Genomic DNA, 25,692 nt, shown 5'->3' with positions numbered 1-25,692 from the left:
CCCAGCTACTCGGGAGGCTGAGGCAGGACAATCACTTGAACCTAGGAGGCGGAGGTTGCAGTGAGCCAAGATTGCACCACTACACTCCAGCCTGGGCAACAGACCAAGAATCCATCTCAAAAAAAAAAAAAAAAAAGAAAGAAAGAAAGAAAGAAAAATGACATGATTACACCAACAGATACAGAAAATAATCTAATAAACTTCAAAGCCTATTCATGATAAGAAACATTTCCTTAATATGATAAAGGGTACCAACCTTAAAACTAATGAACAAAAACTAGCCAACACCCATAAAATATGAAAAGGTTTGACCCTAAAATCAGGATGTAGGAAAAAAATGCTCATTATCATAACTTCTATTCAACACAGTATAGAAGGTCTTATGTATAAGCCAAGAAAAGTAATTATTACAAGGAAGAAATAAAGCTGTCAGTGTTTGCTAAAAACTTGATTGTATAAAAGCAAAAAATACCAATCTGTACATAGAAATATATATCATCTGTGCACACACACACAGAGGCAAATTCACAATAAAGTCCAACTGTAGGTCACTAGATAAAAGTATAATATACAAACATCAGGTATATTTTCATAAATTGAGAACAATTAGTAAAAATTTTTTTAAAATCATATAAAATGACATTAAATATCAAAACCATTGACTATCTTGGAACAAATCTAAGGAAAGATTCATAATATCTTTACACAAGAAAGAATAAAATGGTTTTTAAAAAACCTATGTAGGCCGGGCATGATGGCTCACGCCTGTAACCCCAGCACTTTAGGAGGCCAAGGCGGGTAGATCACTTGAGGTCAGGAGTTTCAGACCAGCCTGGCCAACACAGTGACATCCCATCTCTACTAGAAATACAAAAATTATCCGGGCATGGTGGCAAGCACCTGTAATCCCAGCTACTTGGGAGGCTGAAGCAGGAGAATTGCTTGAACCTGGGAGGCGGAGTTGCAGTGAGCCAAGAATGTGCCACTGCACTCCAGCCTCGGCGACAGAGTGAAATAGTCTCAAAAACAAAAACAAAAACAAAAATACCTATGTAAAAGAAAATAACATGGCCTAAAAGCCTCTCTAAATTGATAGTTTAAAACCTCATCAAAAATATACCAGAAATTAGATCTCATTCTAGAATGTATACGGAAATGCATTCCACATAATAAGACTTATTGTAAAGGTACAATAAAGAAAAAGCTGTGTTTTAGACAGAGGGACAGATAAAGAAATCAATGTTTCAACTAAAGAAAGTTTTTAAAAAGGAGCTAGTTAAATTCAATAAAAGGAAATAAAGGAATAAGGAAAAAGGAAATAAAAATGCAACAAGAATTCGATAAAATAAGATGAGTAAGCAGGTGGGGAATCAATAAAACAAAAACTTTGTTATTTTTAAAGATAATAGAATCAATAACTCTAGTCAAAGTGTTCAAAAAAGTAACAAGGAACAAACAAATAATATAATGAAGGAAATAGGAAATATTCTGATGACACAGACAAATGCCTTAAAATGTAGAGTGCCAAAACCAATCTACACATAAAGATAATTTGAATAGCCCACGATCTAAAAAGAAATTGAATTTGTAACTTCTTGCAAAGAAAATCCTTAAAAATGCCTTCATCTGTAATCTCTATCAATTATTCAAACAAAAAATTATACCTATCATACACAAACTCTTTCATAAGGTAGAAGAGTCATTTTCCAACCTATTTTACAATGTCAGTAGCACATATCCAAAAACTAAATAAATATATTGCAAGAAAATAAAACATATGCTTGTATATCTATATGTCTCATAAATATATGCCCAAAACTCATTAAGAAAATATTAGCAAATAGCTGGGCACAGTGGCTCATGCCTGTAATCTCAGCACTTTGGAAGGCCAAGGTGGGTGGATCACCTGAGGTCAGGAGTTCAAGACCAGCCTGACCAACATGGAAAAACCCTGTTTCTACTAAAAATACAAAAATTAGCCAGGGGTGGTGGTGCGTGCCTGTAATCCCAGCCACTCGGGAGGCTGAGACAGGAGAATCACTTGAAACTGGGAGGCAGAGGTTGTGGTGAGCCAAGATTGCATCATTGCACTCCAGCCTGGGTAACAAGAGCGAAACCCCGTCTCAAAAAAATAAATAAATAAATAAATAAATACCAAATAAAATCCAACAATACAATACCAGTTGCACTTTATTGCAGGAATGAAAGGCTGGTATACTACAGAATATCTATTAATGTAATTCACCATATTCATAGAAAAAAGGGGGGAACCACTATGATTATTACATTAGAAAGATGCAGTATGGCATTTTTAGGAATAAAAATGCAACACCCTTTTCAAGATAAAAACACTCAACAAACCATAATTAGAATTTCTTCTACCTTATAAAGTGCATCTATAAAAAAATCTACAGATATAAGAATAAACACCTTCCCCATAAGGTCAAGAATGAGGCAAAATTGTCTGCTTTTATCACTCCTACTCAACATTGTATAAGAAATCTTACCCAGTGCAGTAAGTGCAGAAAAATAAATCTAAAGCATCCAGATTGTCAAGGTAGAAATAAAACCATCACAGATAACATAATCTATTTACAGATAACATTATCTACATAAAAAATCCCAAAGAATCTCTTTAAAAAGCTACTAGAACTTTACCAAGGTTGCAGAATTCAAGGTCTACATATACAATCATGTTTCTATAGAAATGAACAATTTGAAACTGAAAGTATTTGCAATCACATGAAAATATGAAATAATTCTATGTAAGTCTAACAAAATACACGCAAGATTTGTATACTAAGAACTATAGCATGCAGATAAAATAAATCAAAGACCTAAATAAATAATAGTAAATACCATGTTCTTGGATTGGGAGTTATAATATTCTTAAGAATGGCAAGTCTCCCCAAACTGATCTATATATTTAATAATCACAATCAAAATCCTACCAGGCCTTTTTAAAGACAATGACAAGCTAACTTTAAAATCTTTATGTAAATTAACATGATTCTTACATACGAGCATACCTAATTTACTGCACTTCACTTTACTGTCCTTTACAGATGTTGCTTTTTTTTTTTTTTTTTTTTACAAATTGAAGGTTTGCGGGAACCCTGTGTCAAGCAAGTCTACTGAAGCTGTTTTTACAATACCACGTGCTCAACTGGTATCTCTCCACCACATTTTGGTAATTCTCATAGTACTCCAAACTCTTTCATTTATTACTGTATCTGTTAGAATGATCTGTGATCAGTGATCTTTGATGTTACTATTGTAATTGTTTTGGGGCACCACAAACTGGACCCATAGAAGATGGTAAATTTAATCAATAAATGAGTGTGTTCTGAAGGCTCCACCTACCAGCTGTTCTCCTGTACTCTCTCCCTCTCCTCAGGCCTCCTTCATCACTGAGACACAGCAATATTGAAAGTAGATCAATTAATAATCCTACAATAGCCTCTAAGTGTTCATTTGAAATAAAGAGTTGCACATCTCTCATTTCAAATCAAAGGCTACAAATGATTAAGCTTAGCAAGGAAGACGTACTGAAAGCTGATACAGGCAGAAAACCAGACCTCTTACACCACATAACCAAGTCATGAACACAAAGAAAAAGTTCTTGAAAAAATTTAAAGTGCTACTCCAGTGAACACATGAATGAGAAGAAAGTGAAAGGCTTATTGCCGATATGGAGAAAATTTTAGTGGTTTAGACAGAAGATTAAACTAAACACAACATTCCCTTAAGCCAAAGCCTAATCCAGAGCAAGGCCCTAATAATACCCATTGCAGTGCTTAAATGACTTAGCTGGATCCCTACCCCATTTTTGTTGGCCAATGCAATGCCTATGTGATATGGGTAAATTCCTAGTCAGCTTTAACTCCATTTATTTTTAGGAAACAGGATGTCAGTGGTCAGAAGTTTCTTCTTAGGTCTAAACCAGCTAAAGCTGATGAAAATCCACAATGGCAGCTTACTCGACCTCTGAAGAACCTCTAGCTTCATTATAATCCAATTTCCATGCTAAGTGACACTCCCATCAGCACCATGACAGTTGACAATCACCGTGACAATGACCAGAAGAGACCAGAAAAGCATAGGAAAGAGGTGGCTCCTTGATTCCAGGAAAATCTCCATCCCTTTCCAAGAAAAACATATTCCTCTCCTGGCTCTTAATGCCCAAACCCTTCATTAAAGATGCCCTATATCTGTAACTTTCAGGTTTCTCAGGAGCTGAGAAGTTAAGCTAAGTTCCCACTTCTCCAATTCCAAGACCACTGAATAAAGCCTGCACTGCCTGACACTCAGTTTCAGTTTGGTGTGTTGGTTTCATGACACTGAACAGGAAAGAGCCCCGTATGGGGTAACCAGGACTCTCCATCAGCAAAAAGATTATGATTCACTGAAGTGTCAGATCATCAGCATTTTTTAGCAATGAAGTATTTTTTAATTAAGGTATGTACTTTTTTTTTTTTTTTTAGACATAACGTCATTACACACTTAAGAGACTACAGTATAGTGTAAACATATCTTTTTTGGTTTCCTTTTTGTTTCAGATACAGGACCTCACTCTGTCACCTGAAATGGAATTCACTGTAGCCTCTGATTCCTGATCTCAAGCAATCCTCTAGTCTCTGCATCCTGAGGAGCTGGGGCTACAGGCACGCACCACCACATTCAGCTAATTTTTTTTATTTTGTTTTATTTTTTTAGACAGTGTCTTGCTTTGTTGCCCAGGCTGGTCTTAAACTCCTGGCTTCAAGCAAGCCTCCCACCTTACCTCCCCAAAGTGCTGGGATTACAGGAATGTGCCACTGAGTCTAACCAAACATAACTTTTATATGCACTAGGAAACCAAAAAATTCACGTGACTTGCTTTATTAAGGAATCTGCTTTATCGCAGTCATCTTGAACTGAACCTACATTATATAATATCTCTGAGGTATGGATGTATACAAATGATATACATGTATAAGACGTATAAAGCTACAATAATCAGGATAGTATGGTACTGGTATAGGCGTACACAAATATTTCAAGGAAACAGAATAGTGAGTCGAGAAATAAACTCACATTTGTATGGCCAACTGATTTTCATCAAAGGTACAATATAACTAAATGATAAAAAGATCGTTTTTGGAACAAATGGTGTCAAAAGAACCAGATTTCTATATTAAAAAAATCAAACTGCTCCAAAAACAAACTCAAAACGGATCGTAAGTCTAAAAATATAATAGCAAAAAGTATGCGTCAAGGACAAACTACAGGAGAAAAATCTTTGTAACCCATTTCTTAAACAGAAAAAAGAATGCATGAAAATAGATATAATTGACAAAACACAATTTATCAAAATGTGAAACTTTTACTCTGGCAGAAATTAAAAAGGAAAAAGCAAGTGCCATATTATGAGAAAATATATGCAAAACATATATCTGAGAAAGGTTTTGTATCCAAAATATTTTTTAAATTCTGCATGCACCTGTAGTCTCAGCTACTAGGAAGGCTGAGGCAGGAGCAATCTGAGGATGCAGTGAGCTCTGATCATACCGCTACACTCCAGCGTGGGCAACAGAGTAAGACCCTGTCTCAAAAAAAAAAAAGAAAAGAAAAGAAAATCTTATGATTCAACAGTGATGATGCATGCAACACATTTTTTTTTACCACCTCTATGCACAGAAACTAGAAAACATAGGAAAAATGGATAAATTTCTAGAAACATAACAACCTCCCAAAATTGAATCAGGAAAAAATTAAAACCCTGAACGCACCAATAATGAATTCTGAAATTTAATCGGTAATTTTTTAAAACCTACTAATGAGAAAAAGCCCTGGATCAAATGAATTCACAGTCAAGTTTTACCAGATGTATAAAGAAAAGCTGGTACCAATCCTACTGAAATTATTATAAAAAGTCAAGCATGAGGGACTCCCCCTAACTCATTCTATGAAGCCAGTCTCATTCTGCTTTTTTGTTTGTTTGTTTGTTTGTTTGTTTTTTGAGACAGAGTCTCGCTGTCTCCCAGGCTGGAGTGCGGTGGCACAATCTTGGCTCACTGCAAGCTCCGCCTCCCGGGTTCACACCACTCTCCTGCCTCAGCCTCCCGAGTAGCTGGGACTACAGGCGCTCGCCACCACACCCAGCTAATTTTTTGTATTTTTAGTAGAGACGGGGTTTCACCATGTTAGCCAGGATGGTCTCAATCTCCTGACCTCGTGATCTGCCTGCCTTGGCCTCCCAAAGTGCTGGGATTACAGGCGTGAGCCACCATGCCCGGCCGAAGCCAGCCTCATTCTGATACCAAAACCTGGCAGAGACATTAACAAATAAAGAAAACTTCAGGCAAATATCCCTAATGAACACAGATGCAAGCTCCTCAACAAAATACTAGCAAACAGCAGCACATAGAAAAGCTAATCCACCATGATCAAGTAAGCTTTATTCCTAGGATGCAAGTTTGATTCAACATATGCAAAACAATAAATGTGATTCATCACATAAGCAGAACTAAAAACACACAAAAAAATGATCATCTCAATGGATGCAGAAAATACTTTCAATAAAATTCAATATTCCTTCATGTTAAAAACCTTCAACAAACTAGATATTGAAGGAACATACCTCAAAATAATAAGAACCATCTATGACAAACCCACAGCCAACATGATACCGAACAGGCAAAAACTGGAAACATTCCCCTTGAGAACCGAAACAAGACAAAGACGCCTACTTTCACCAATCCTGTTCAACACAGTTCTGGAAGTCCCAGCCAGAGCAATCAGGCAAGAGAAAGAAATAAAAGGCATCCAAATAGTAAGACAGGAAGTTAAACTATCTCTAGTCGCAGATGATATGATTCAATACCTAGAAAACTCTTGGTCTCTGTCCAAAGGCTCTTAGATTTGTTAAACAACTCCAGCAAGGTTTCAGGATATAAAATCAATGTATAAAAATCAATAGCATGTCTATACACTGATAATATCCCAGTTGAGAGCCAAATCAAGAAAGTAATCTCATTCACAATAGCCATAAATACAATACCTAGGAATACTGCTAACCAGAAAGGTAAAAGACCTCTAAAATGAGAATTATAAAATGCTGCTGAAAAAAGTCAGAGATGACACAAGCAAATAGAAAAACATTCCATGCTCATGGATAGGAAGACTCAATATCATTAAAATGTCCATACTACCCAAAGCAACTTACAGTTTCAATGCTATTCCTATCAAACTACCAATGGCATTTTTCACAGAATTAGAAAAAAAAAAGTATTCTAAAATTCATATGAGACCAAAAAAGAGCCTGAATAGTAAAAGCAATCCTAGGCAAAAAGAACAAAGCTAGAGGCATTACACTACTTGACTTCAACTATACTACAAGACTACAGTAACCAAAATAGCATGGTACTGATACAAAAACAGACACATAGGCGAATGGAATAGGTTGGAGAACCTAGAAATAAAGCCACACACCTACAACCATCTAATATTTGACAAAGTTGACGATAACAAGCAATAGGGGAAAAACTCCCTATTCAATAAATGGTGGTGGGATTACTGGCAAACCATATGCAGAAGATTGAAACTGGGCTCTGTATACGAAAATCTTTCCACCATATACAAAAATCAACTCAAGGTGGATTAAAGACTGAAATGTAAAACATAATGCTATAAAAACTCTAGGAAAAAAAAAAAACCTAGGAAATACTATTCTGGACACATGCCCTGGCAAAGATTTTATGAGGAAGACTCCAAAAGCAATCCCAACAATTGCAACTAAAACTGACAAGTGGTACTTAATTAAAGAGCTTTGGCACAGCAGAAGAAACTATCAACAGCAAACAGACAACCTACAGAAGGACAGAAAAATATCTGTGAACTATGCATCTGACAAAGGTCTAATATACAGAATGTATAAGTCAACAAGCAAAAAACAACCCAATTTAAAAAATGGGCAAAGGACATGAACAGATACTTCTCAACAGAAGACATACACATAGCCAACAAGCATATGAAAAATATGCTCAACATCACTAATCATTAGAGAGGTGCAAATCAAAACCACAATCAGATGCCTTCTCACACCAGTCAGAATGGCTATTAAAAAGCCAAAAAATAATAGATGCTGGCGAGGTTGTGGAGAAACGGGAATGCTTATACACCGCCGGTGGGAATGTAAATTAGTTCAGCCACTGTGGAAAGCAGTTTGGAGGTTTCTTAAGAACTTAGAATTACCATTTGACACAGGACAATCCCATTATTGGATATATATCCAAAAGAATATCAATCATTCTACCATAAAGACACATGCATTCATATGTTCTTCGCAGCACTAGTCACAGTATCAAATTCATGGAATCAACCTATATGCCCATCAACAGAGGACTGAATTTTTAAAATGTGGTACATAGGCCGGACATGGTGGCTCATGCTTGCAATCCCAGCACTTCGGGAGGCCAAGGCAGGTGGATCACCTGAGGTCAGGAGTTTGAGACCAGCCTGGCCAACATGGTGAAATCCCGTCTCTACTAAAAATACAAAAATTAGCTGGGTGTGGTCGTGCACACCTGTAATCCCAGCTACTCAGGAAGCTGAGGAAGGAGAATTGCTTGAACCTGGGAGGTGGAGGGTGCAGTGAGCTGAGATCGCACCACTGCATTCCAGTCTGTGTGACGGGAGCAAGACTCTATCTCAAAAAAAAAAAAAAAAAAAAATGTTGTACATATACACCACAGAATACTCTGCAGCATAAAAAAAGAACAAAATCATGTTCTTTGCAGCAACATGAATGCAACTGGAGGCCATTATCCTAAGTGAATTAATGCAGGAACAGAAAACCAAACAGAATGTTCTCACTTATAAGTGGGAGCTAAACAATGAATACACATGGACACAAGGAAGGGGACAACAGACACGGGGGCCTACTTGAGGGAGGAGGGTGGAAGTAGGGTGAGGATCAAAAAACTACCCATCGGGTACTATGCTCAGTACCTGGGTGACAAAATAATCTGTACACCGAACTCCAGTGACACGCAATTTACTCATGTAACAAACCTGAACACGTACCCCCAGAACCTAAAAGTTGGAAAAAAATTCTTTATCAAGTTTTTCCTAACTCTTTTGTACATATTAAGTCATATTTTCATTTTCTGTATCAATGCTGTTTTAATGTTTAATTTCAATGTTAGCATTAAAATTAATGTTATAACATTATAATGTGGGCTAAGCTTACATTAGCTCTAAAATAAATTTCATGCATGAAAAACAAAAAATAAAGGTGTTCATAATAAATAAAATGGCCATAATTCTATAACTGTTGTAGAAGCAAAAAGCATACAATTTTTAATGGCCATAATATGTTTAAAGATACGTGATTAAAGAAGATATGCAGATAGCAAGTAAGCACATGAAAAGATGTTCAACATATTTAATTATCAGGGAAATGCAAGTTGAAACCACTAACAGATACCACTACACCCATAGAATAACTAAAATTTTAAAAACTAGTAGTACGAAGTTATGGCAAGAATGCAAACTTAATGAAGCCCTCACACATTACTGCTGGAGATGCAAAATGGTACAGTCACTCTGAAAAATAGTTCACCAGCTTGTAAAAAAAATTAAACATACATTTTCCATATGTCACAACTAGGTATTTTATTATCTACAATAAAAAGCCTAGAAACAATTAAATGTCCATCAATAGGTGAATGGACAGTTATATATTAATGCAATGAAAAGTATTCAGCATTTAAAAAGAACAAATTATCTATAAAACAACAAAAATGAATCTCAATACCATGATTGTGGGGGTAGGGAGGCTAGATATAGAAGTCTACATGCTATATGAGTCCCTTCTATGAAAAGTTAAAAAAAAAAAAAAAAAACCAACCACAACTATAATAATAGGAAGCAAATCAGTGTTGCGAGAGAAAGGGAAAGAAGGAAGGTATAGAGCACAAAGGGGCATGAGAAAGTTTTGGGGTGACAGAAATGTTAGTGTATCATTATTATGATGGTAGTTACACAAATGCATACAATTGGAACAGCTGCAGGTGGGAGAGAATCTTGTATAAGCCTGAACTTCAATCTCTAAAATTGACACAAAGCAAAAATTATTTACGTTCCCTACAAATTAATCCAGTTCTCTGCTGATAAGGAATGAGTTAATAATGAATGTAATCTAACATTTTGCCTGACCAACTAGGAGGGGGAGAAAAGCAGCCTGTCGCCTTCAATTAGAAGCTCATTATGGCTACAACACACTAGATACTGGAATTCTGATCACTTCACTGGCATCATCCAATGTCACAACTGAGATTCTTCCTGCAACAAGTCTTCATTAGAAACAGACAAAACAAATGTTATGAAAGCTCACTTTATAGATAACTGAACAAAATTTGTCAGAACTAGAAACTATTTATATATGAGAAAAACCCTTCATTCAACAACTAATAGGAAAAGATAATTCTTTGAAATAAGGGTCTTCACGAATTCACACATTCACAAAGGAGTCAGCACGTTTCCTGCCAATAACACAGTTGTGTGCACGCCCGACATATTCTTTTGTTCTCTGTTTTCTCTTTTGAAAAGCCTTGGCCATTTCCATGGAACACAGCAAGACAATCCTAATTTTCCTCATGGGCAGGCTGATGAGAGTGCTTTCCATAAAATAATCAGTATGCATGCCCCATAAGGTGTTATACTAAAATAGACAGACATGAAACAAGCTTTTATTTTCTATCGTACAAGCCAAAAATGGTGTAGAAAACAGTGCCACAAGAAAGTTTTGCACAGAATACAGTCTTCATGTGACTTCTACAGAGCTCTAATGGATTATTTTCAAAGGTTTGTGTTTGACATTTAAACATGGAGCTATGACTTTAAAGATAAACCTAATAGCATAAAGGGGGGGAAGTTCCTAGAAGAAATTTTTAGAGCCAAGTTTAGAATGTAACTGAATCTACTGTAAGCAAATATCAGAGGCTGTAGGAAAGGCAGGAAGGATGCAATTTTTATTACTAAATGTTTCTTTAAAAATCTGTAATTTGTGCCCAGGATCCCATATATACATATAAAAATGAATAGTAAAGGCATTTTACACTATTCATGATAAATGTAAAATAGAAATGAGTGCAAATTCTCTTTAACTGATCTTTTCTTTATCTAAGTAACTTGTTTTATAGTGAGTTACTAAGCATGTGTATTGAAATTTTTTATCAGAACAATCTGTTACATTTGACCCATACCCATAAAGGAAGTTATTAAGATTTTATTAGGGAGGAAAAAGTCCCCATTTTTATATATTACAACAGCCAAACATATGGAATTTACACAGTGAATTCATTGCAGTGAAGAGGGTTAATTAAAACTTTTTAAAGAACAAATTTCAAAAAATGCTTGTTTTATTGAAAATTAAAAGGTTAATTAAGTAATTACAAACTATAAAACAAAATATTTAAACTAGATTTCTTAAACGGAAAAATATTATAAACATGGAAGACAAAAATCAACAAGAAATCACTAAATATTTTCTCTAAATGAATCTATAATTTTTCTAAAATTTTTTTGGAGACAGTCTCGCTCTATCGCCCAGGCTGGATGCAGTGGCTCGATCTTGGCTCACTGCTACCTCTGCCTCCCAGGTTCAAGTGATTCTTATGCCTCAGCCTCCCGTGTAGCTGGAACCACAGATGCATGCCACCACACCTGAAAATAATTTTTTCTATTTTCAGTAGAGACAAGGTTTCACAATGTTGGCCAGGCTAGTCTCGAACTACTGGCCTCACGTAATCCACCTGCCTAGGTCCCCAAAAGTGCTGGGAATACAGGTATGAGCCACTGCACCCAGCCTCTATCTATAATTTTGGAATGCACAGGACAAACCAAAATAATTATACTTAGCTACAACTTTTTTGGATTTTCATATCATATGTCTTAAATTCAGGCCCTAATTCTGAAAACCTATAAACCTATTCTACACACAATTTCTTACTCCTTCTCCCATTAATAAAAAACCAGGAGGTGAGTCTTCATTATAATTTATATAATCAAATACTGAGTCATAGGCATTTGCTTTAAAAGGCAATGGAAAAGATGGTAGTTGTTGCAAACAGCATCATTAAGTAATTATCCCAGGAGAACCAGAAGTATTTTCAGCTGACCTCGGGCATGGCCTTCTTGATGGCCTTCTTTTAACAAAGTAAATAAGCAGAAATACTTCATGAAAGAGATTCTATAAATGCATGATTAGCCACAAAGAAAATACAAAACAGCCCAGGCCACGGCGGCTCACACCTGTAATCCCAGCGCTGTAGGAGGCCAAGGCAGGCGGGATCACTTGAGCTGAGGAGTTCAAGACCAGCCTTGGCAACATGGTGAAACCCTGTTTACAAAAAAAATACAAAAAGTAGCTAGGCATAGTGGTATGCACCTGCGGTCCCAGCTACTTTGGGGGCTGAAGTGGGAGGATCACTTGAGGCCAGGGGGTTGAGGCTGCAGTGAGCAGTGACTGTGCCACTGCACTCCAGGCTGGGTGACAAAGTGAGACCCTGTCTCAAAGGAAAAAAAGAAAGAAAATACAAAACCACTAATAGATACCACTACCCATCTATCAAAACTGAAAAAAATTTTAAAATAGTGACAACAAATGCTGGAAAAGATAAAGACAAATGAGATCACTCACATTGCTGGTGGGAATATAAAATGGAACAGTCGCCTGGACAACAGTTTAGCAGTTTCTTATAAAACCACATGTGCAACTAGCACACGAACCACCAGAGTAAAAAGGTAGGAAGATTAAAAAAAAAAAAAAAACGCTCTGAGCACAGTGGTTCACGCCTGTAATCCCAGCATTTTGGGAGGCCAAGGTGGGTGGATCACGAGATCAGGAGTTCGAGACCAACCTGACCAACATGGTGAAACCCTGTCTCTACTAAAAGTACAAAAATTAGCCAGGCATGGTGGCACGCATCTGTAATCCCAGCTACTCAGCAGGCTGAGGCAGAACAATCACTTGAACCTGGGAGGCGGAGATTGCAGTGAGCCGAGATCGCACCACTGCACTCCAGCCTGGGCAACAGAGTGAGACTCCTCACACACACACACACACACACACACACACACACACACACACAAACTCACTGAAAATAAATAAGAATAATAAGAATAATATTCCATCATATGAATATACCACAGTTCGTTAATCCATTCATTTACAGGGCAACTTGCTGCCAGGTTTTGGCAATTATAAATAAAGCTGCTATACACATTCATGTGCAGGCTGTGTGGACATAAATTTTCAACTTAATGTCTCCACAGTTTCATCATATAGTTAGAATCATACAGTATGACTATCAGATTGACTTCTTTTACAGAGGAATATGCATTCAAGGTTCCTCCATGTCTTTTCATGGCTTGATACTTCATTTCTTTTTAGCACTGAATGACACTCCACTCACAGGATGTACCAATGTTTACCCATTTGCATGGTGAAGGACATCTTGGTTGTATTCAAGTTCTGGCCATTATGAATAAAGTTGCTATACGCATCTTTGTGCAGGTTTTTGTGAGGACATAAGTTTCAACTCATTGGAGTAAATACCAAGGAGAGCAACTGGTTAATCTTACAGTATGAGGATGTTTAGTTTTGTAAGAAACTGCCAAATTGTATTTGAAAGTAGCTGTACAATTTTGCGGTCCCACTAGCAATAAATGAGCATTCCTGTTATTTCACATCTTCTCAGCATTTGGTATCGTCAATGTTAGAGCTTTTAGCCCTTTAAAACTGTGGTATCCAACTGTTATTTTTATGCAATTCCCCAATCACATACATTATTGAGCATCTTTCATATGCTTATTTGCCATATGTATCTTCTTTGGTCAGGTTTTTGCTCTATTTTTCTTTCATAATTGAGATTTTATTGGTTGAGGATCAGTACAGACATTTTAATTTGTACACAATTCTTAACATACATAACAAATATCTAAAAAGCCATGTATTGTAATTCTTTTTTAAAGTTATTCCAGTGACTTTCCAGCTTAAATTTGGAAGCAAATTTTCCTTAAGAGGCTATCTTCACAATTTGATAAGCTGTTACATACATCCCACCAATTCACAACTGAATAGCATGTACACTACATATTCAAATTTTTAATCTTTCACAGGACAGCAACAAAGTTATTAGGAAAAAAGGACACCCACAACCAAAGGTGTTACAGAATGGACACAATTTTGACAGGGAGAGCCATAATCAAAGAGTGGTTTTCTTTAGGAAACAATTCTACTAAAAAACAACATGGGAATAGAAGTAATTTCAAATGTTCAAGACATTAAATGCAGGACTGACTCCATATTGCCATTTAATATGCTTTGTATTATAGGATATGAAAACTAACCCGTCTATGGAATGTTAAGCTGACACCTGAGACAGTCAAAGTGTCCCAGAATTCAATATCCCACACTATTTTCTGGTTGTACCAAAAAATAAACAACCAGCAAATGATTTCACCTCTCAAAAAAAAGCATTTACACTTAAAAAAATGGGATGAGGTGAGATTCCCTCCTTCTTAAAAATGTTTCTAGAGCTACTAAGAAAACTTGCATTTACAAAAGAGTTGATAAGAATATTCCTCTGGATTGTACAAGAAGGGAGACAGGGACCACTGATGAGACATGGTACATGGTATTAATCAGACTTGGCTTCTTTCTCTCCTGCTTCATCAGAGGCTGGACTCCCCTTAGTTTTCATTTCCCCCTTTTCTTCAGGTAAACCTTCTTTAGTGTCTTTCAGCCTGTTTTCCTTTTGCTCCCCTTTTCCCTTTTGTTTGCACTTTTTTGTTTGAAGCTTTAACCTAAGTTTTCGGTAGAAATTAATCACCCCGTGAAGAACATGCAGAGCTTTATAGATGGTGGTTTCAATGCTTTGCTGCTGCCTTTTTCGGCTTCGCTTCCACTTTTGCAGGAGCAAGTTTAGCTGACAACCATGCCTATCTCCTCTTGGCCTCTTCCTTGGCAGCCCCTTCGGCGGAGCTGACCTTCCTTTTGGGCATCCTGGTGGCGGGGAGGGCATGTGCCAAGTACCTGTGGACTGCAGCCTGCCGAGAGCCTTCGCGAAGCTGGGCTGCCTGGCCGCTGCCACTCCTCCTGCAGCCCGAGCTGCTGAGATCCTTTCGCTCATTTTTTAATACAATTGCTCATTTTCTTACTGTTCAGTTTTAAGAGTTCTTTAGTTCTTTAGTCAGACTTGTCTTTCACCAATATTTCCTAACCATCTGCAGCCCATCTTCTCACTCTCTTAAAATAATCTTTCACAGAGCAAAAGTTTTTAATTTTAATAAAGCCCAACTTACTGATTTTTTCATTTATAATTGTGCTTTCAGGGTTGTACTTAAGAGGTCATCGCCAAAACTCAAGATCACCTAGATTTTCTACGTTATCTTCTAGGAGCATTGCCTTTCCATACAACCTTTAGAATTACTTAGTACATATCCACAAAACAACTTGCTTGTATTTTTATAGGAATTGCACTGAATGCGTAGATCAACTTAGGAAAAGATGACATTTACATTTTTTTATTGCACGTATCAGTATTTTGTTGTTTTACTCATATAGATCTTTTGCTTGTTTTATACTTAAGTATTCCATTCTTTGTTGCTAGTAAAAATATTATTCAGCAATAAAAAGAAATGAGCCATCAAGTCAGAAAAAGAAATGAGGGGACCCTGAATGCATATCGCTAAGTAAAAGAAGCCTGTCAGAAAAGGTCTAAAATTGGCCAGGCGCAGTGGCTCACGATTCTAAACCCAGCACTTTGGGAGGCCGAGGCAGGCAAATCACTTGAGGTCAGGAGTTCGAGACCAGCCTGACCAATACAATGAAACCCCGTCTCTACTAAAAATACAAAAATTAGCTGGGTGTGGTGGCAGGTGCCTGTAATCCCAGCTTCTCAGGAGGCTAGGACAGACGAATCACTTTAATCGGGGAGGCGGAGGTTGCAGCGAGCCAAGATGGTGCCATTGCACTCCAGCCTGGGCAACAAGAGCAAAAACTCAATCTCAAAAAAAAAAAAAAATCAGTGGTGCCAGGAGTTAGGGGGAGGGAAAAAAGGATGAACAAGCAGAGTACAGGGGATTCTCAGGACAGGGGAACTATCTTTATGATACTGTAATAGTTGGTACATAGCACCATATATTTCTCAAATGCCACACAATGTACAATTCAACGGGTGAAACTTAATATAAACTATGGATATTAGTTGTATCAATATCAGCACATCAACTGAAACAAATGTACTAGACACACTAATTTAATGTGTTAATGATGGGAGAAAGTGGATGTATCAAAGAATAAGGGAGTCCACGCACCAAGTGCAGTGGGTTCCGTCTCTAATTCCAGCACTCTTGGAGGCCAAGGTGAGATGACTGCTTCAGCCCAGAAGTTCAAGACCATCCTGGGCAATGTAGCAAGACCCCATCTCTACAAAAGTAAAAAATCAGCATGGCATGGGAGAACGCCTGTAGTCCCAGCTACTTGGGAGGTTGAGGCAGAAGGATCACTTCAATCCAGGAGTTCAAGACTGCAATTAGCTACGATTGTGCCACTGTACTCCAGTGACAGAGTGAGAGCTGGTCAAGAAGAAAGAAGAAAGGAGGAATAGGAGAAGGAAGAAGAAGAAGAAAGAACACTGTACTTTTCACTCAAATTCTTCTATACACCTAAAACTGCCCAATAAAAGTCTACTAATTTTAAAAATAATAAAAAACAAAATTTCATAAACATTTCCTTTCTTCCTTCCCAATCTATGTGGCTTTTATTTCCCTTTCTTGTCTTAATGCACTAGCTAGGACTTCCACTAGGAAGTGAGAGTGGACATCCTCGCCTTGTTCTTGATCTTAGCAGGAAAGCATAGCTTGTAACCCTAAGTATGATGTTAGCTACATATTTTCTGTAGATATTCTTTACCAAATTGAGGAAGTTCCCTACTATTCTTTGTTTGCCGAGAGTTTGCATCATGAAAGGGTGTTGAATTTTGTCAAAATCCAGCAAGTTATTTTTTGAGTGCTGACAAACTGATTCTAAAGCTTACATGGAAAGGCCAAAGACTCAAAATAGCCAACACAATATTGAAGGAGAAGAGATGAATTGAAAACTGATGCTACCTGACATCCAAGACTTACTATAAAGATACAATAATCAAGATAGTGTGGTATCGGTGGAAGAATAGAGAAATATAAAGGAACAGAACAGAGAAGCCAGAAATAGACCCACACAAATATAGGCAATGGATCACTGACAAAGAAGCAAAGGCAATCCAATGGAAACAGGATAGTCTTTTCAACTGAAACAATTGGATTTTCACAAACAAAAACAAAACAAAAGGCATTAGGCCTTTGGCCACATGACTACCAAACTGAGCAACTGCTGCAGGCAGTGTGATTATCCAACCCAAGGAGCACACTGGCCAGTTTGTCTTTGCCCAGCATGTGAGGCAGCAATAGCTAGTCATGTGACAAATAAATTAGTTACAAATAAATTTAATGTATGGAATAACATTTGTTTGAAAGAACTGCAAAAAGAAAATCAGTTCTTGCAAATGACTCACTGAATCCATACAACTACAACTTGAATCTTTGTTTGTTTGTTTGTTTGTTTCCTGAGACAGAGTTTCACTCTTGTTGCCCAGGCTGGAGTACAGTGGCGCGATCTTGGCTCACTGCAACCTCCGCCTCCCAGGTTCAAGTGATTCTCCTGCCTCAGCCTCACGAGTAGCTGGGATTACAAATGTGTGCCACCACACCCAGCTAATTTTTGTATTTTTAGTAGTGACAGGGTTTCGCCATGTTGGCCAGGCTGGTCTCAAACTCCTGACCTCAGGTGATCCACCTGCCTTGGCCTCCCAAAGTGCTGGGATTACAAGCATGAGCCACTGCGCCCGGCCTGATATTTGTTAAAAACCAGTACTATGCACCACTCGCTGTTGAACCTGAGCTACGAGTTAGAATAATAGCTTCCCTTGAGAGAAAATCTCTTTATAAACTTTTTTTAATTTGGGGAGAAAAAACAAACCTTATTTTCTTCATAAGAATACAGAAAACATACCATCCTCAAGCAAATAATAAACACCCAACCAAGTCCATTACTCTCCTCTGCACACTAACCCTCCACAAAAAAAGTAGTAAAAACAGAAAGTGTACATTGAGCTATAAATAGACTAGTTCATGCAGCAAACTGAATTTGTGTAGTACACACATTTTCCAGAATGAAAAGGAAATGAATAAAGACATTTAAAAGGAAGATAGCAGATTTAAAAAAAAAAAAAAAAAAAAAAAAGAACTGAACACAGAGATTCAATTTGTGAAATTACATGTTATTTCAAAAAAATTCTGTCTCAAGACTGCAGCATCAGTTCTTCTCTGACAGTTTCTAGCCTCCCACCTTGCTAGCCTGGCCTAGTTATTACTTGCTGTACATCAAAATCACACAAACCAATTCCTTAAAATGAATATTTTATGTGTATCTATGTGTCTATCTTTGCTGATATATGCTGGCTAAAATATTGAGGAATAAAAACTAAAACACTCATACACAGGGCCAAACATTTGCTCGAAGAAAAACAGCAAGGACTCTCGTTTTGCATCTCTGGCTGAGCCTCTGGCTCATCTCAAGCGGGAAGTGAAGACTAAGGCAGAATTGTAGATGGCGTTACAACACATCCAAGGACTGTCCCGGTTTAAAGCCAACCTGCAAATACCAGAGTAATTTTTTTTTTTCTTTTTGTAGTCCCAGCTACTCGGGGGGCTGAAGCTAGAAGTCTGCTTGATCCCGGGAGGTCAAGGCTGCAATGAGCTATGATCATGCCACTGCACTCCAACCTGGGTGACAGAGCGAGACGCTGACTTAAAAAAAAAATAAAGAAGGAAACTTGAAAACATAATAAAGGGCTCATGAAAAACCCACAGCTAACACCATATTCAATAAAGAAAAACTGAAAGTTTTCCCCTAACATCAGGAACAAGACAAGGATACCCACTATTATTCAACACTGTACTGAAAGATCTATGCAAAGCAATTAGGTAATACAAAGAAATAAAAGGTATCTATTCATAGACAACATATTCTTATATAGAGAGAAAATTCCCGATAATCTATAAAAGTACTAGAACTGATAAATTCAACAAAGTTGCAGGATCAACATGCAAAATCTAGCAATGAACAATCCAAAAGACAAATGAAGAAAACAGTTCCATTTATAACACAATACATTATCTATAGAAATTCCAATGGCCTTTTATGCAGAAATGAGAAATCCAATCCTAAACGCAAATGTAAGTACAAGTGGCACCAAACAGCAAAACAAAGTTGGAAAAGAACAAATTTGGAGGACTCACATTTTGAAACTTACAACAGAACTACAGTTATTAAAACACTGTGAAACTGGCCTAGTATTAGACATACAAATGTCTAATGTCTAGCATTAGACATTCCAAAAATGAAATAGAATTCAGAGTCCAGAAACAAATTAATGATGAATTAACTTTTGAAAAAGCTGCCAAATCTATTCAATGGGGAAAGGACAGGCTCTTCAGTAAATTATGTTGAGACAAGTAGAAATTTCTCTGCAAAAGAATGAAGTGAAACCCTAGCTCCCAATTCAAAATAGTTCTAATGACCCAAATATAAAACTATAAAACTCTTAGGAGCAAACAAATAGGTAAATCTTCCTGACCTTGAATTTGGCAATTGATTCTTAGATATGATACCAAAAGTATAAGCAACAAATGAATGAACCGATAAATCAGATTACATCAATATTTTAAAACATCTGTGGAACAAAGTACATTATTAAGAAAGTAAAAAGAAAACCACAAAATGTGAGAAAACATTTGTGAATAATATATCAGACAAGGATCTAATATCCCGAATATATTGTTAATTTTTATAATTCAACAAGAAGACAAACATTCCAATGGGAAAAAAAAAACATGGGTAAAGGAATTGAATAGACATTTTTCCAAAGAAGATACACAAATGGTCAACACATGTATAAAGGATGCTCAACATCATTAGTCATTACAATAATGCAAATCAAATTCACAATGAAATATAACTTTACAGCCACTAGCTTGGTCATAATTTAAAAATTAAAATCAGAAAATAAATGTGAAGAAATTGGAACTCTGGTCCACTGCTGGTAGGAATATAAAATGGTACATCTCCTGCAGAAAAGAGCTTGGCAGTTCCTCAAAAAGTTAAACACAGAATCATCATATGACCCAGCAATTCTACTCCTGTACCCAACAGGAAGCAGCATACGTTCACACAAAAACTTGCACATGAATGTTCATAGCAGCATTTTCATCATAACCACAAAGTAGAAACACCTGTATGTCTCTCAACAGATGAATGGATAAACAAATTGTAGTGTATGCATACAATGTAATATTATTCGCCCATAAAAAGGGATGAAGTACTGACACATGCTACAGCATGGATGAACCTCCCAAACATTATGCTAAGTGAAAGAAGTCAGAAACAAATGGTCACATATTGTGTGAATCCAGTTATATGAAATGACCAGAACAAGTCAATCCACAGAGACAGAAGGCAGATTGTTGGTTGCCAGTGGCTGGAGGAAGGGGGAAACAGGGAGGGGCTGCTTAGTGGATATGGGGTTTTCTTTCGATGTCAATAAAACGTTCTGAACTAGTGGCTGTGGTGATACAACACTGTAAATGTACTAAATGCTGCTGAACTGTATACTCTAAAATGTTAACTTTTATATAATGTAAAGTCACCTCAACAAAAAGAAAGAGAAAGGGAGGGAGGGAGGGAAGAAGGAAAGAAGGAAAGAAGGAATGAAGGAAGGGAGGGAGGGAGGGAGGCTGTCAAGATTAGTATCAGATAAAGTAGACTTTGGAGCTAAGAAAATAAGCAGAGACAGAGAGGAAAATAAAGATAGAAGGGTCAATACATCAAGAAGACACAGCAACCCTAAATATATATATATTGAACGACAGAGCTGGAAGTTATCTGAAGTAAAAATGGGTAGAGTTGAAAGGAAAAATAGAGAAATCCACAATTATAATAGGAGAGACTTCAACATACTTCTCTCAACAACTGATAGGAAGACTAGACAAAAAACCATATAGAACAACTCACAAACACCATCAGCTAACAGGAACTTGACATTTATATAATACCCAATAACAGCGGAGTACAGATTATTTCAACATTGAGGTTTTGAACCACTCTGAATGAGAACTTGGTGATGCTTTTAAACAAGACAGGAAGTAAGTGGGGATGCCCGTGTATACATATTCAACCATAATAAAAAAGGACTTTTGACATAAGAAATATACCTGATCCAGACTGAAAAAAATAAAGAAGCAGAACGGGGCTAGGTGTGGTGGCTCATGCCTGTAATCCCAACACTTTAGGAGATCAAGGCAGGAGGATCACTTGAGCCCAGGAGTTCAAGACCAGTCTGTGCAACAAAGCAAGACACCCTTTCTACAAAAAAATTTAAAAATTAGTTGGGCATGGTGGTGCACGTCTGTGGTCCCAGCTACTCAGGGGACTGAGGAGGGAGGATTGCTTGAGCATGGAAGTTTGGGGCTGCAGTGAGCCGACATGTCACCACTGCACTCCAGCCTGGGTGACAGAGTGAGACTATGTCTCAAAAAAAAAAAAAAAAAAAATTAGCCAGGTGCAGTGGTACGTACCTGTGGGCCCAGTTTCTCAGAAGGCTGAGGTGGGAGAATCACTTGAGCCCAGGAGTTCAAGGTTGCAGTGAGCTACGACAAAGTGAGACTTTGTGAAAGAGAGAGAGAGGAAAAAAAAAGGAAAAAGAAAAGAGAAAGAAAGAAGTAGAAAGGGAGTGTGTAACCAAGAGAATAGAACACAAGGAGGAACCTTCAGGAAAAATAATATTTTTCAAAATTTTTTTATACTTTGTGTTTAAGTCTCCATCAGATTGTGATCTTGTTTAAGCCAATAATAGTATATTATTAATTCTGCATGCCCAGGCATGTGCTTAGACATAGTTTACCATCAATAAATGTTTTAGAATGAAGCAGAAACCAGCAGAACTGAAGGGAAAACAAGACGTTCGGAAATAGAGTGTAATGAGCAGTGGCCACTGTTAAGGATCATAAGCAAGGGGAATTTATCCCTTGTGATCTGTTTTATTATATCACACTCAAACATTACAAACTTAAAAATCCACCTGGTCACAGTAATCTCCCTAAACAATTCTCTCTAATAATTTAATTCCTGTTTCTAAAGCTTTCAATGACACACCACTGCCATAAAGTTCAAACTTTTATCTATGCAAATAAAGACCTTCACCAGATGGACTCAGGTTTTTGTTTGTTTGTTGGGGTTATTTATTTATTTATTTAGAGACGGAGTCTCCCTCTTGCTGCCCAGGCTGGAGTGCAATGGCGCAATCTTGGCTCACTGCAACCTCTGCCTCCTGGGTTCAAGTTATTCTCCTGCCTCAGCCTCCTGAGAAGCTGAGATTACAGTCATGCGCCACCTCGCCCGGCTAATTTTTGTATTTTTAGTAGAGATGGGGTTTCAACATGTTGGTCAGTCTGGTCTGGAACTCCTGACCTCAGGTGTTCCACCCGCCTCGGCCTATCATAGTGCTGGGATTATAGGCATGAGCTACCGTGCCAACTCTTGTTGGAGCACTTTTAAACCATTAGTTTAAATTCTCTCCCCTTTCAGAAAACTTGTACTGCAGCCTTTAAACCTTTATTAACTTTTTTACTCATGGTATTCTATCTGCTTGGCTCTATTCCATCCTCACATCTACTCACTGACTACAATGATACCCTCCCAGCTCGAGATGCTTGCTTCTTCCTTTGCAAACTTATGATACTTGTATCCATGAGGTCAATTAAAAGATCTGCCAGCCACAATTGACATAAAGAGAACTGTCCTACTCAGCATCCCATGATAAGCCAGTAGTCTTAGATGGTCATGCTTGATACTACAAGGGCCCTCCCCCTTAGTTAGACCAACGAATGTATCTGAACCAAGGGCAAGCAAAATTTACAAGTTGGCATGAAGTGAAAAACTATACTTCTATAGATACAGACCACAGCACCTTTAAAAAAAAGAAAACAGAAAACTGAAGTTTTCCATACAACTATACTGGGAAGATAGGGAATTATATGTGATATTGGTATACCCTAATACCTCATCTAAAATGGGTTAGTAAATACCAGTGAAGTTATTTTGAGCAATATGGAAGTAACAATGAATCTAAAGTCAAAATTAGGCCTTAATCTCAGAATGGTAGAGGGAATTATTGCCTTTTATATTCTCATTAATTTATCCATTCAATAAATTTATATTAGTTGTGGCTGGGCGTGGTGGCTCATGCCTGTAATCCCAGCACTTTGGGAGGCCGAGGTGGGCAGATCAGCTGAAGTCAGGAGTTTGAGACCAGCCTGAGCAACATGAAGAAATCCCATCTCTACTAAAAAAACAAAATTAGCCGGGTGTGGTGATGCATGCCTGTAATCCCAGCTACTCGGGAGGCTGAGGCAGGAGAATCCCTTGAACCCAGGAGGCAGAGGTTGCGGTGAGCCAAGATCACATCATTGCACTGCAGCCTGGGCAACAAGAGAGAAACTCCGTCTCAAAAAAAAAAAAAAATTATATACTTTGTGCCAGGCATTATGACTGCAAAACAAGGCAAAATCCTTCCCACTGTTGAACATATTCCAGTAGGTAAAGACACCTACTGAACACAACATAAACACATAAATGAGTAAAATCAAACGTTAGAGATTAATAAGTAATATGCATAAAGAAAAACATAGAGTAGGGAGAAGGGATCAGTGCAGATGATAAAAGGATATGCAGCACTGTCCATACAGCCATGTGAAGATTAGAAAGTAAGAATTTGAAATGACCTGGGAGTCCTCGTTTCTTTAAATAGCTGATAATAAGCCTGTATGTAAAAAGAATGCAATCTGTCATACTGGTCACAAGGTAGATAAATGGCAGTATGACTGAATGTAGGGAGAGGAACAAGAGGGCACATCTTGCCAAAAATATGGAGATGGGATATTTTCTTAACTTCAACAAATAGTATGGCCAGGTGCAGTGGCTCACGCCTGTAATCCCAGCACTGTGGGAGGCCAAGGCAGGTGGATCACCTGAGATCACCAGTTCGAGACCAGCCTGACCAATATGGTGAAACCCCATCTCTACTAAAAATTGCAAAAATTAGCCCAGATGTGGTGGTGTGTGCCTGTAATCTCCAGCTACTCAGTGGGGTGAGGTAGGAGAATCGCTTGAACACGGGAAGTGGAGGTTGTAGTGAGCCAAGATTGCACCACTGCACTCCAGCCTGGACAACAGAGTAAGACTCTGTCTCAAAAAAAAAATTAACAAACAACAACAAAATATTAACAGAGACACTAGGAAAAGGGCACATATAAATTTTTTAGCCAATTTTTAAAAATATATACCAATACTATGTAAAATAAGATAACAAAAAAAAATTAAAAAACAAAAATCAACCTTAGTAGCATATCCAAACCCTGTCCCTACAAAAAAAAGTTAAAAATTAGCTGGGTGTGATGTTGTACACCTACATTCCTAGCTGCTCAGGAGGCTGAGAGAAGATACGTTGAGCCCAGGAGTTCAAGACTGCGGTGAGCTATAATTGGGCCACTGCACCGCAGTCTGGGCAACAGACTGTCTTTAAAAAAAAAAAAAAAAAGCTAAGAGAATGCAAAACCCAAACAAAGTGAGTTACCATTAGGAAATAATTGTCTTTCGAATGAAAGCCAGCCTGTAGATACGGAGGAATTTATTTTCAATACAATGGTGGAATCCAAGGATACAAAAGAAAGAGCTTAGAAACTGAACATTAGAAAAAGGAGAGAGAGCACACTCAGCAGTAAGCAAATGTGAACATTGCTTACTTAGATGAGAATATAAATAAATGGAGAAAGGAACTATAACCCGCAATGCGGAATCACAGAAGATCATGTCCCGTAGAGTATGCAGAATATTGGCAGAGGAAAAGGACATGGAACTAGCTACAGTCAGGGTTCTAAATAGAAAATTGAAAAAAAAAAAATTGTTCTAGTATACTTCCTTTTTTTTAATCACCATATAGGCAGGTGGTATCTTGGTGCCAGAAGTTAACCTGAGTATAAGGAGTTCATGCCACTATTTTTTGATATGTTATGTAGTAGTAACCTTACATTTTCAATGATTGTAAGTTTTCTAATTAATTCACCAAATGTATAAGGTTGTCCACTACCAAAACATAAAGCTGAAATTCCATTGCAATCAAAGATCTCCTATTTTAAAAGGTTATTATCCAATGATCTGGTTAAAGCAGTGACAGGATATACCTATCATTTACTTTTGTTGAGTCATATTAATTAAAAAATTGGTTCCAAAGTAGAAAGGGATATCAAAAAATCTAAAAGCAATGCAGTTATTTATTAAAGTATGTTTTACAATTACTTTTAAATAAAGATATATAGAAGTATAACATACCTAAAAATGAGTGTGAAAATCTAAAGTGTACACCTTGGTAAATTTTCCAAGTCCATATATCCCTTATAACTCCACACAAAGAGAAAAATACATTTCCAGCACCTTGAAAGGCTGCCTCATGCCATCTTCCATTTCTTGGTCCCCAGTCTCCCCAAAGG

At 37.4% G+C, this 25,692-nt stretch overlaps 1 protein-coding gene and 1 pseudogene across 15 annotated transcripts in view; both read right to left on the bottom strand.

Annotated features, from left to right (window-relative positions):
- Positions 1-25,692, bottom strand: part of LOC105476856 (BCAS3 microtubule associated cell migration factor) — a 710,244-nt gene that overhangs the window by 524,825 nt on the left and 159,727 nt on the right. The gene's annotated exons all lie outside the window — the stretch shown is intronic.
- Positions 1,341-20,786, bottom strand: LOC139359590 (uncharacterized; annotated as a pseudogene).

Source organism: Macaca nemestrina, chromosome 17 (genome assembly GCF_043159975.1).
Source record: "Macaca nemestrina isolate mMacNem1 chromosome 17, mMacNem.hap1, whole genome shotgun sequence".
In the NCBI taxonomy this organism is placed as follows: Eukaryota; Metazoa; Chordata; class Mammalia; order Primates; family Cercopithecidae; genus Macaca; species Macaca nemestrina.
Note: the sequence above shows the minus strand (reverse complement) of the source record. Positions and strands in the feature narration are given on the sequence as shown.